This window comes from Cnephaeus nilssonii, assembly GCF_951640355.1.
Source record: "Cnephaeus nilssonii genome assembly, chromosome: 4".
Taxonomy (NCBI): Eukaryota; Metazoa; Chordata; class Mammalia; order Chiroptera; family Vespertilionidae; genus Cnephaeus; species Cnephaeus nilssonii.
In genome coordinates this window covers 104,300,814-104,313,686 of record NC_137075.1, presented here as the reverse complement: position 1 = coordinate 104,313,686, position 12,873 = coordinate 104,300,814, and the positions used below count along the sequence as shown (strand labels likewise).

Here is a 12,873-nt window from a genome sequence, read left to right as displayed (position 1 = left end):
CGTCTGCCCCTGCCCACAGGGACACCTCCCTGCACGGCCCCCGCCTTGGTCATGGGAGGCTTCTGGGAGGGACAGAGAAACAGCCAACGTACAGAGCACTTTCTCTGAGGGAACAGCACCTCGCCTGTCTGCACCCTCACCTGAGCGGGAAGCCCAGCAGGCAGAGGGGACCCAGGGTTCTGTGCCAGGGCCAGCCACGGAGAGGGGACACACACCCCCAACTCCCATCTGCTTCCAGTTCACGTGAGAAGACAGACATGGAACCTTTTCAACTGGACATTAATCATTTGCAGCAATTAGACACCCGAGACCGCGAGGAGGAGGGAATCCGATTAGCCCCGGGAAGGACGGGAGCCCCGGGCGCTGAGCAGCCAGGCTCTGCGAGCCGGGTGAGCCGCGGAGAGGCCGGCACAGGCCCGAGTCCGCCCGCGCGGTGCCGGCGCAGGGCCTGCCCTGGAATCAGCTCGCAGAGGGCTGCCACGCCGAGCGCCGGTGGATTATTCAGCAATAAGGTATAATTGAAAGGATTAGCGTGAATGCCATGTTTCCCTTCCAAAAATTCGAGGAACGCCAAAACGACTCTCATCTGGGCTGGTATGACTCATGTTTTTAATAGAGGAACTTAATTTTCACTTCTGAGGAATTCGGGCTCGGGGAAACATTGTCTAAGAAACACTCATTGGGCTCCACCGACAACAATAAGGCCCGCCGCCCCCAAAGGAAGAGACAAAGGCCCCCGGCCTGCCCTTCTCCACAGGACGGGTCCCCCGCGGGCCTGGGCAGAGTGGGAGGTCTCGGGAGAAAGCGTGGGGCCTGAGGGCCTCACTCAGCTGGTGGCCTGGGGCCAGTCCCTCCGGTCTCGGAGGCCATGCCCGCCTAGAAGCACACAGGCACTGGGCAGGGGATGCGGTGTGGACAGGCCAGGAGGCCACCACTGGCACGCAGGGCCCGGCGCACAGCTGGGCTGTGGCTTCCTGCCGCTCTCCGAAGGCTGGGGGTGACATCGCTCCAGCGCCTCTTGCACAGGGATGGCCTCAACACCCCGACCCTACGGCGCCCGCCTCCTATGCCCCAGGCCCAGGCCTCACCCCCGGGGGGCAGGGGGCTGACAGAAGCAGGGCTCAGAGGTCACATCACCTGTCGCCACGCCCAACTGCCTGTTAGTGGAGGTACCTTTCCCCACCTCCATGAGGAGACATCACAGAAGCTCCAGAAACGCCCGTGCCTCACCAGACCCGTCCCTCCTGGCACAGCCCGCGAGCTGTGTCCACGTCCCTCCCAGAAGTCCCCTCTCTAGCCCACCCACTCCGGATCCCCACAAGTGTGAGGTTGTCATAAAGACTGGTCCGAGGGGGAGTGTCTGGGGTGCAGACTTCTTGCGAGCAGCAGCCCCTGGCCAGGCACTGCTTTTCTGCCTCTTCACCTTCTCAGCTGCACCTTCTTAGTAACAGGGCCCCCAGCAGGTCCCCGGGGCTTCTAGCTGCTGGGTGGCTCCAGAATGGGAGGAGGAATCATGGGGCCAAGAAGCAGGTGCTGGCTTGTGGCCATGGCATCTGGGGGCCGCCATCCGGCCATCGTGCCACGGAAGAGCCCGCAGGTGAGAATTTCCCATGGAGCACTCGGGGTGGAGGATGCTCTAGGGTACCGTGGCCGCGTCCTGGCGGCTCTGTTACCTGGCCGGCCACAACGGGATGTCCCTTCAGAGTGCTGCACGCCACTCACCCTGGCTTCCACAGGGCCCCACCGTGCCCGGGCCGCCACCCGCCACCCCTGCCCCCACCATGCAAGGAAGAACAGATACTCTCCCCCCACCCCCGCTCCGGCCACGGGAGAAACACTCATTTATAAGTTGCAGATAATGTCACCCACCATTCATCCAAATGTGTCACTAACATCCCATTAGACTGCAATTATTTTTTAATTAAAACTAAGAAAACTGGCATGCCTGTGCCGACTTTATGCATCTGTTATGGGTTAAAATAGCTTTTAAAAAATGTTTCGGAGACCGCAGTCTATTGTGGCCGCGGCCCCTGCCAAAGAAAACGCAAGCTTGCTTATTTTCTCCATGGGGCGCAACAGCGCCTGTGTGTGCCGGAACAGAATCGGCTGGCCGTGAAAAGAATTCTAAATAAAACACAAACATGGAATTTGGCAACGCCACAGAAGCAAGCTTAAGACTAATTCCAGCATGCGGACGGCTCTCACATAGTAAGTCTGGCTCCAGCATAAATGAAACCAGGCACCGTAAAATACCAAGCAAGTTGGAGTTTCAACTTAAAGGGACAGAATGCTGGTTCCAGGTATAAGAGCTTATTAAGCCTGCTCACACTGGCTCCATAAATCCATAGGTTATTAGCTGTTTGCTTTCAGCCAATCCCTCCGTAAAGAGGTGCATATTAAGAGAGAAAGGCGGGGGGCGGGAGGGGGGGGAGAGAGAGAGAGAGAGAAATGAAAACCATCACTTTGCACCTGACTTTGAGTGCCGCGGTTCTGGAAATACTGTGTTCATTATCTCAACGAGAAGAGAGCGGCTATGTGAGACCTCACACACGCACACCAGCCCAAAGGCAGGAGGGAAGACGAGGCAGGGGGGGTGAGGTAGGAGTGCGGTCCCATCCCAAGGACGAACAGGGCGGACGGACACCAGAGCTGTCACCGGGCGGGCCTCAGCGCAGCGGGGAGAGCCGCGTGGACACGGACATGCCTCACCCAGGGAGACGGCAATGAGGATGACCCTGATAATAACAATTATTGCTATAACAACAATAAAAATATCGTACTAACACTCGCTCCTCTTCCCCACCTTCCCTATGCCAGCTGCTGCTGAAGGCGGCGCCGTGGACAGGGAAGGCTCTCACGTATAACAGAGCAGAGCTTAGGGCTCTCCACTCAGACTGCCTCAGTTTCCACACCTGCAAAACGAGGGTGATGGCGCCTTCCTCGCAGACGTGGGGCGAGGGATGTGGGGAACGAAGCCGGCGTTTGGTCAAGTGCCCGGTTATCACTGCTGCCCACCCCACCTAGTTGCTGCCATCCTCCTCCACAGGCGAGGAAACTGAGGCTCATGGAGGTAAGGTCCCTCGCCAAGGTCAAGGAGCTCACGGACATCAGAGGCAGGATGGGAACCAGCCGTCCACCTCCAACGCGGGAGCTTCCCCGGCACACATTCCTGGGGAGGATGCGGTAGGGCAGGGTGGGGGACCAGGTCTCCCCCAGGAAGTACGGAGAAAACAAGTTCATCCCCAGAGACAGAAGCGCCCTCAAAGGCCTCGGGCCTGGGCACGGAAACGCCATGGCGCCCGCTGCAATGCGGGAAGAACTGCAATGTCCGGGGGAAAAGCCACCCAAGGGCCCCTGCCTAAAGCACCAGCTGTGGGGGCAGGGGCGTCCCCCTTCTCACCACACACATATGTGTGTGCACACACACAGGGGCATATGTATACATGTACACAATATACACATACACACACGGCCGGACACACATACAGACGCACACACCTATATGCATAGGCACACTCATATATACACATGCGCACAAATACACATGCAAACACAAACACATATTATATATACACACATGCAAATACACACATGTAGGTACACACATGCATACACCTATACACATATGCTCACTCACATAAACACATATGCATATGCACACAAACACATACTCACTTATAAACACAAACACATACATCACCTATACCCACATGCAAATACACAAATATGCATGAACACACAAATACATGCACTCAACATATAAACGCACAAACACACGGGGCCTTTCATTATGGGGTCTGTGCCAGACCCAAGGCCCCTGGCAGAGGCAATGGGAAAAACCAGGGAGAAAATTACATGAGGCAACGTTTGGCTCCCAGGGAACAAGCATGGAATGTTTCCCTCAACTCTTGGTTGTTTCGTACAGGTCTACCCAGACCCGGCTCCTAGCGGGATGGCCGGGCCAGCTTCCCCCGGGGGACACCCCAGGCCTCCTGGCTCCTGAGCTGAAGCGACTGCGGTCCTCCCAATGCGACCAGCCACCTGACCAGGGGTGGCCGGGACGTCCCATGGAGGCCACGGCCAGGCTGCTCGCGGACCACCCTCCTGGCCCGCCCCCGCTCCGCAGGCCTGTGCGCCTGACGCGGCATCACACTCCAGGGGCCCCAGGCTGCTCTTCCTGAAAAGATGCACAACATCTTGGAAGATGCAGACTAAAAATACTCCTGGCTTCTCGGAGTCGGTTTACAAAAATAATTACATTTTCTTGAAGAAAAAAAAAAAAGCTTATAGGCAAGTATGTGTCCAGCTATATTTAGCTCCTACTCAACTTTGCTAATTCTTTCTCACAATACTCATCGCAGACTTTTCTTAAAGCCACCCCACTCGCTATTAGTAATTGTGCTCTGACTTGGCACAGGGCAGGACTGGGGGCCACACAACCTTCCGCGAACCGTGGTGGTCTGGGGGTTCCCAGAGGCACAGCACCTGAGAAACACACGGCTCCTGGGGGAAGGAACAGCGCAACCATCTCCAGGTGCAACCCCGCACACATGTGGGGCGCGCCCCCAGATGCCAGAACCTGTCCCAGACTCAGGGTTCACAGAGAACACCCAACGGGGATTGCTGCCCGGCATGGGCCTTCGACCCAGCAAGGAGGAGGTCCTGGGCCGAAGGGTGTCCCCGAAATGAAATGTCCATAACCAACGTCTCCACCCGGTGACTCTGACCTTCTTTGGAAAAACGGCCACCGCAGATGTACTTAAGTCCAGGGTCTGGCGTGAGATCATCCTAGATTCTCCTGGTGGACGTTAAACCAAGGACAGTTGTCCTTTTACTTTATATTAAATATATTGTTATTGATTTCAGAGCAGGAGGGAGAGGGAGAGAGAGAGAGAGAAACATCAACGAAGAGAATCATTGATTGGCTGCCTCCTGTACACTCCCTGCTGGGGATCAAGCCCGCAACTGGGGCATGTGCGCTGATGGGGAATCGAACCTGTGACCTCCTGGTTCATAGGTCGACGCTCAACCACGGAGCACACCAGCCAGGCAGGACGATTGTCCTTTTAATTTTAATTGTCCAGGAGAGGAGAGGGAGGAGGACACGGACCACAGAGGCAGAGGCTGGAGAGGCGCGGCCACAGCCCAGGGCCACCGGGGCGCCAGGAGCTGGGCGGGGCAGGAGGAGGCCTCCCTGGGGCCTGCAGGAGGAGCCAGCGCCGCCCACACCTGGCGTCTGCGCTGTGGCCTCCAGGACTGAGAGATGGAACACTTGTGCTGTTTGAAGCCGTGGTCATTTGCCAGGTCAGCCCTAAGGAACAATACAGAGCAACAGGGAGAAGTCCCAGCCCCATAGAACCCTCACTGTCCCTTTCAACAAGGAACCTGAGCACCCATCACAGCCGAAGACCCAGGAAGGCGCCCTTGGTCCCCCCACACCCCCGCCAGGGAAGGAAGGCCGCGTGATGATGCCCAGGAGATGGGGAGACGCTGAGAGGCCCAGAGAGGGGTGGGGCGTGCCCCCGGGGCCAGCCAGCTCTCCCTGGCCCCCAGGTTCATGGCTCTGCTCAACCAAACCCAAACCAACGCCCTGTGGACACAGCAGAGAAGAAAGTGGGAATTGTCCACTTGCAGAATTTTCTTCCCCAGACACTCAGGCTAGAGGGATGTTCGGCTGATTGCTGAGAACCAGTCATGCTGGGGACAGGGTCGCCATGGGGTTAGAGACCCTCAAACAGAAGGTACCGAAGGAGGTGCCCAGGACAGTGGCCACAGGCACCGAGCCTGAAGCCCGGGGGAGCTGGCTCCATCCCAGACCCTCCGGCGTATTAACCGCTTACCTTGGGCCAATCGTTGTCCACATCCCTGACTCAGGGTCCTTGAGAACAAACTCCACGGTCAGGAGAGGACGTGGACAAACTGGGCCCTCTGGGCTCTGCTGGTGAGAAGGGAACCTGGTGCAGCCATTGTGGAAGACAGGGGGGCAGGTCCCCAAAGGGTGGCACATGGAATGGCCACGGGTCCAGCAATTTCTCTCCCGGGTATAAACCCCGAAGAGCGGAAAGCAGGACCCCGAACCACTGTGTGCGTTCACAGCAACATCATCCACAATCGCCGAAAGGCAGAAACAGCCAAGCGCCCGTCACGGGACGAACGGACAAACAAGGTGTGGTCCACCCGCAGCGTGGAATATTACTCAGCCTCGAAAAGGAAGGAATGCCTGGCACACGCTACAACATGGACGGACGGGACCTGGAGGGCGCGCTGGGCGAGATCAGCCAGGCACAGAGGACGAACACGGTATGACCCACTTCTCCCAGGGGCCCAGGAGTCAAACTCACGGAGACAGAAAGTAGCTGGTGGGTGTGGGTTGTGTGTGTGTTGGGGGGGGGGGGCGTAGTTCAAGCTTAAGGGGTCAGTTTCCATTTGTGATGATAAACGGTTCTGGAGGTGGATGGCAGTGATGGGACCTGAACAATGCCATTGTACACCGAAAAGCGGTTAAAACGGCCAGTTTTCTGTCCTGTGTGGTTGACCATCATAAGAAGACAATTCCAGCGGCACACCCTCGTGCCGCCGTGAGAATCACGGAGATGACACGTACAGAGGCCGTGGCACACAGTGGGCCCTCAAGCAATGGCTCCTTTTACTATGAAACCGAGAATAAAGGGGGTGCTTGTTAGTAAAGTGCAAGGAGTTGGGAGAAAAGGGAGCCCTCGTCCGAAAGAACTGGTTAAACTCGGCCCCTCCCTCCACCTCGTATTAACAAAGGCGACAATGTAAACCGTCCAGATTTATGAAACGATCCCAACTGTCCCTGTCTCTGCAGCCAGTGCCTCCGTTTTTGCATTCACCTCCTTTGAGAAGTCCCAGCCCTCGGGTCCCTTCCGCTGAAATCATAAAATGCAGGCCTTCTTACTATCCGGGCGCGGCCAGCCGGCGCAGCTCCGTGACCCACTAGCTCGTCCCTCTCTCTCGGCTGCTCCCACTCACCCAGCCAGGCAGGCCAGCGGCAGGGCAGCCTGCGAGCCAGAAAGCCAGGGGAGGAGCAGGCTGTGGCCCCCAGACCCAAAGAGACCCGAGTTCAAATCCCACCTCTGCCACCTACGAGCTGTGCCATTTCAGGCAAGTCACGTCCCCTCTCTGGTCTTCTCACCCGTGAACTATAGAAGGGTACCTTCCTAAGAGAGAAGCTGCTGGGAAGCTTCAATGTCAGGCCCCTGTGGGGGGGCACAGTGGGGGCACAGAAATGTGGCGCACAGTGGGGGCACAGAAATAGTGGCGCACAGTGGGGGCACAGAAATAGTGGCCTGCCCGTGACCTGGTAGCTTCACTGCCAAGGGTAAGAAGAAACCTGGCAGGAGAGGAAATCATGGTTGATGCTTCCACCCCCACCGACCACACACCGTGGTCACACGCCACCCCCCTCCCGGCCCCCCCACCGGCTCTTGGTTATTCAATAACTCCCAAGGACGGGCAGGCTGTATCCGCCTCAGGTGTAAGGCGGGCTGCGCATGGAACCCCACACAGCGAGCCCCTGCCCAGCGAAGGTTCCTTCCCGCTGCTTTCTGGATGAAATTGGCCAGCCTTGATTATGTTTGGATAAACGACATTTCATGGTTTAGACTACTCGGGTTTGATTGTGAAATATGCACAGTACACAGCCCCTCCGCCCTGCCCGGCCCTCGGGTTCGAAAAGACAAGTACATTTTGTTCCCCCACCAAAGGAGACAGACACCTCAAGCTCCAGGGGCGACGGCAGCTGCTTCTCGCGAGTGGAGAGAGACTGCTTCCCGGGGGCGGCAGGGGCACGAACAGAGCTGTGAGCTTCTCCTGCTCTCCCTGGAGGACGCGGCCGTGACCTTCCCGGGTCTTCGCCGTCCACCCGCGTCTCCCGGGCCCGCCCAGCGCTGGGAAGACAGCGACGGGGATACGTGTGGGCCTGGTGAAGGCTGGAGCGGGGCCAGCCGCCGAGTCCCCGCCTCCCAGCCAGACCCCAGAAACCCAATCGGAGGGCGATGTGATGAGAAAATCTTTTCCCAAACCCCAGGCCTCTTCTTCAACATCAAAACGCCCCCTCAGGTGGTCTGAGGGTCAGTCACTCTGTGTGTCCCCTTAAGTCGCTGACAACTCAGACCTCCGGGGCCAGCCAGGGCCAGTGGAAGCTGGTTGGGTCAGCGGCACCCCTCCTAGAAGACGCCCACATCCGTCTCTGTCACTGACCCCCACACTGGAAGAAGCCTGCCCCCCCCCCCCGCCCCACAGCCTCATCTTCCCCAGCAGGAAACTCCCGTGCACCCCGACTCCTCCCAGATCCCACAGCACAGTCTTTCCATTTGTCTTCAGTCAAGCACAGCATCATGGGATGTGCATCTCGTGTTTGCTGTGCAGCCCCCACCCCCGGGACCTCCTCAAGGGAAGGACCCCACGGAGCTCATTTCCGACCCCTGTGTCTGGCCCAGGACCGGGCACCAGGACAGCTGGTGATGAAGACCTGGGGGGCCCACCCAGGCCCGTTTCGGAATGGGGTCTGGTTTCCCAGCGCAAGCCGCATTGCTGTTGCCTGCATCTGAGCCCCCGTGCAGCCCCACGGGAAGCCAGAGGGGACAGCTGTGAGCGTGACTCCAGGGCCAGGCAGACCCGCGTCCCCACCTCAGTTCTGCTACTTGTGTGCTGCGGGACGCGGGGCACTTTGGGGCCTCTCTGAGCTCCAGCATCCTCGTGAGCATAAGGCGGGGCGGCTGCTGCTTCTGAGGGGTGTCATGAGGACGAGGTGCCTCGGACACTGCTGACTACAGCTGCCAACCACAGGAGCACTGAAGGCCATGGGCCTTCCTCCCCCTCCATTCTCACTGAGAAAACCCCCCTGACAGGAGACTGTCAGAGAGATGGCGGCCACGCGGCACTCAAGGCTTTTCAACACCAGCTTCCTCCTCCCTGCCCCTCCCCCTCCCTTCGCCTCTGCTGCCCCGCGTGCTGGTGACCGGCTGTGGCCATCCCACGCTGGCGGGCCGATCGGTGGGCGCTCAATGCAGGGATGATGAGCAGGGAGTGCTCATTCCCAGGTAAGGAAACTGAGGCCTGAAGAGAGGCAGTGGCTAGCCAGGGTCACAGGGTCACGCCCGTGCCCTTGAGAATAGGAACCAAGCACGGCCCCGTCGCTGGAGCTTCCCGTGACACCTGCGGCTCTCCTGCCAACGTGTGTCCACCATGGCCTTCCACGTCACACGGGAATCGGTGCCACGAGCCCGGCGTGGAGATGGGCGGCCACAGAATGTCTCGCACGGAGGACGCATGGAAGCATGTTCCCACTGCAGACGGCAAAGCTGAGGGTCCCGGCGGCTAAGCACGTGAGTGAGGCTCCTCAAGGCAAACGCTATCTGCTGCCCAGTCCGGCCACACGTGTCCCGCAGCCTCAGCTGGACGGTGCGACTCCCCCGTCTTCAAAATGAACGACGTGAGGCAGTGTGGTCTGGTGGGCAGAGCCTGAGGGGTGTGATCCAGGTCAGCTCAGCCATACACGGCGTGTGGCCTCTGTTTCCCCGTCTAGATAATGAAGGGGTTGGATGAGATGACCCCTCCGGGACCCCCGATCCCACATCGTCCAAGCTTCATACAAGCCTCAGGCCCCCGAGGTGAGCCCGGTCCTGGGCCGTGGGGCTCCCCGTGGAGGGCGCCGGCCGCCCCTGCCGCGTTCGGGCGCCCTTTCAAGCTGCGGAACGGGCGGCCTCGCCCGGAGAGCTCTGGTGTCGGTGGCCGGTGCCGGCTATTCACATCCACTCCCTGCTTTAAAGGGCTGCATCCAGGCTGCATTAAAAATTAATTACACATGCTATTTTATTGCCAGTGCATAATGTAATGAGCACCAGCTGTGCTAAACAGCCAAACTCCTTTTTAAGACAGCTATAAAAAAAAAAAAAAAAGAAAAGAAAAAGAAAAAAAAAAGAAACTGCACTTCCAAATGCCTCTCCTGTCAGAGCAGGAAAAACAGCAACATCTTGTACGGATTTGAACAGAACTCTTTGATTTAGCTCTGCCTTCAGAGGGGCTGCGGGGCCGGCGCGCAGAGGGCATGGAATCCGGCCTGGCTGCAGATCTCCGTCTGGACGTCCTCGCTGGGAACCCTTTTATCTAAGGACAGTCACCCTGGTAGGTGCCCCTGCCCCCCGCTGGGCAGCGTCAACCCCTCCCCACCCCTTTCCCCCCACCCCCGCTTCCCAGCAACCTCAGCCCCCACTGGTGCTGGAGATGTGACTTCGCTTCGGGCAGCCAGACAGGGGACATTCTGGGGTTCATCCATGCCCTGGGGCTCTGGGCCACCTCCACCAGCCTGGAGCGGGGGCTCCCTCCACCCTGGGGGCCGTGCGGCTCTCCGCGGCTCCTCCCAGCACTTTCTCCCATTGTGGGCTCTCAAGGCCGCGGTCAGGGCTGGTGTGATCTCACAGGCAGGCACCGCGGCAGAATCCAGGGACTGGCGTGCAGAAGGCCCTGCTGGGTGGCATCTGCTGGACCCGCGGCCCTCTGGGCGGAGCAGACATCACAAGGCGTACGGATGACTCTAAATTTTTAATAAGTCCCCTGAGAGCCCTCCTTCTACAGTGAGCCAACCCCCATGGACCCTGAGGCCTGGCTGGCCGGGAAGACCCATCTACAAATGCGACTCTGCAAAGGGTGGCACAGGAACATGTCTCGAACCTTCCCCCCTTCGGAGTGTTTCCGTCCACACACGCTCACCCACACTCACTTCTCTTCTTCTTCGCCCCATACTCACCCCTCCCTCCAGAGTCTCCATGGAGGCTCTCACACCCCACTGGGGCACCTCTGCACCCCGGCACCGGCCGAGGCAGTGCGCCGGCGCGGGCCTGGCGGGCGCTGCATCTCGGCCCGCAGCGCCCCGTGGCTGCCCACCGGTCCTCCGGTGCTAATCAAACCCAGTCCGGAATGCAACTGCAGCTCGCTGCTTGTTCCGGGATGAAATGTGCAAAGCACAGACCCTATCATTAACATAAAACTTCCAGAAAGAAGGCCCCTCTCCAGACAGACTGTATTAATTGCACCAAGCTTCCACCGCGGGGGTGGTCCAGTCCACGGCGTCCCATTGGACGGCCCGGTTTGAAAAACCAACACAAAACGGACCCTGGGATAGAGTAGAAGGAGGGGAAAGAGGCGGGTTCCACGGTTAAACCCTCCCGTGTACTTACAGGTAATCTCTTGTCTTTATGGTCCCGTTAACCCAAGCCAAGCAACCCCAGCCTGGTTACACAGCACAGCAAGCACGCTCCCAGTAGAAAAGCCAATTGAATTTAACTTTACAGGATGGCCCGTGATTTCAGCAGCTACCCACGACAGCAGCTGACTCGGTCTATTAAACCCAAACACTCCCACCTCCCCGAGCTGGGGTCCTGGGTGGTCTTGCATGCGACCTTGAGCTTCACCACACTCCTGTATCAATCAGTGTGGCTGCTGACCATTTGTGGCTTTTAGAGGCAGCCGTGTCTCTCGCTTCCTCTCTACCTCCCAAGGCTGGTGTGGGGTCTGCCTCTCAGAACGGAGACTCGGGGTCCGGCTTGAAGGGAGAGGCCACGCAGTGCCGGACACGGACGACGCCACGTTCTGAAGCCCACCAGCTCCCGCGTGAGTCACGATGCCGAAGGGTTCAGCACGGGGCACCGTTCTCAACTCCTGACCTATGACCTCATGCGATCCTCAAAACAGTCCTTCAAAGCATGCACTACCCCCGTGCAGGTGGGGAAACGGAGGAAGGGGGCAGGAAATGACTTCTCCAAGGTCACACCGCCACGCCGCGCAGAGCAGCCTTCACCCAGGGTCTGATACACTCGAGTGTCTGCCTCTGAGTCATAGACACCTCCGAAGGGGGAAGGGTTCAGGCCAGAGCCCAATGGTTTTCAAACTCATCTCTGAACAGCCCACCCCTGCCCTGGGCACGCTCCCCAAGCCCCAGGCCCGTCATCCACAGTAACTCTGTAACTGAAAGGACTAACTGATCCATTTCAGAGATCAATATAAGGAGCCCCGTTTTTAACTGTAGCATGCATATCACAGATAGATAGGGTGTTCCCCAAAAATGTATACACACACTTTGAATCATTATAAAGGCAGTGTTTATTAAAATACATTTCACTTTCAAAATTGAGCTATCAGCTCTTAAAGTATGTTTACATTTTGAGGCGACACCCTGTATATGTATGTGTGTGTGTGTGTGTGTGTGTGTGTTGGTGTGTATGTACATACACCAACACACACACACACACACACACACACACTAGAGGCCCGGTACATGAAATTCGTGCACTGGAGGGGGTATCCCTCAGCCCCGCCTGCACCCTCTCCAATCTGGGATCCCTCCAGGGATGTCCAACTGCCGGTTTAGGCCTGATCCCTCTCACAATCCAGGACTGCTGGCTCCCAACCGCTCGCCTGCCTGCCTGCCCGATTGCCCCTAACTGCTTCTACCTGCCAGCCTGATTGATGCCTAACTGCTCCCCTATTGGCCCAATCGCCCCCAACTGCAGGCCTGATCCCCCTCAAGTGTCCTCCCCTGCTGGCCTGGTCCCCCCCAACTGTCCTCCCCTGCCGACCTGCCCCCACAACTGCCCTCCCCTGCAGGCCTGGTTGCCTCTAACTGCCCTCACCTGCTGGCCATCTTGTGGTGGCCATGTTTGACCACATGGGGGTGGCCATCTTGTGCGAGGGTGTGATGGTCAATTTGCATATTACCTCTTTATTAGAAGGAGAAAATGAGGTTCAGAATGGGGGGGCAGGGGGTCACTTGTTCAAGGTCACCAGCCAGGTACAGGAAGGGCCAGGACCACAGCCTGAACCACTTGACTCCACGGGTGGCCTGGAGAAGTC

General features: G+C 58.2%; 1 protein-coding gene across 3 annotated transcripts in view; it reads right to left on the bottom strand.

Annotated features, from left to right (window-relative positions):
- The window catches only part of BCL11B (BCL11 transcription factor B), a gene marked incomplete at both ends in the record, with an annotated part of 89,551 nt that overhangs the window by 34,364 nt on the left and 42,314 nt on the right, over positions 1–12,873 (bottom strand). The window lies entirely within an intron of this gene.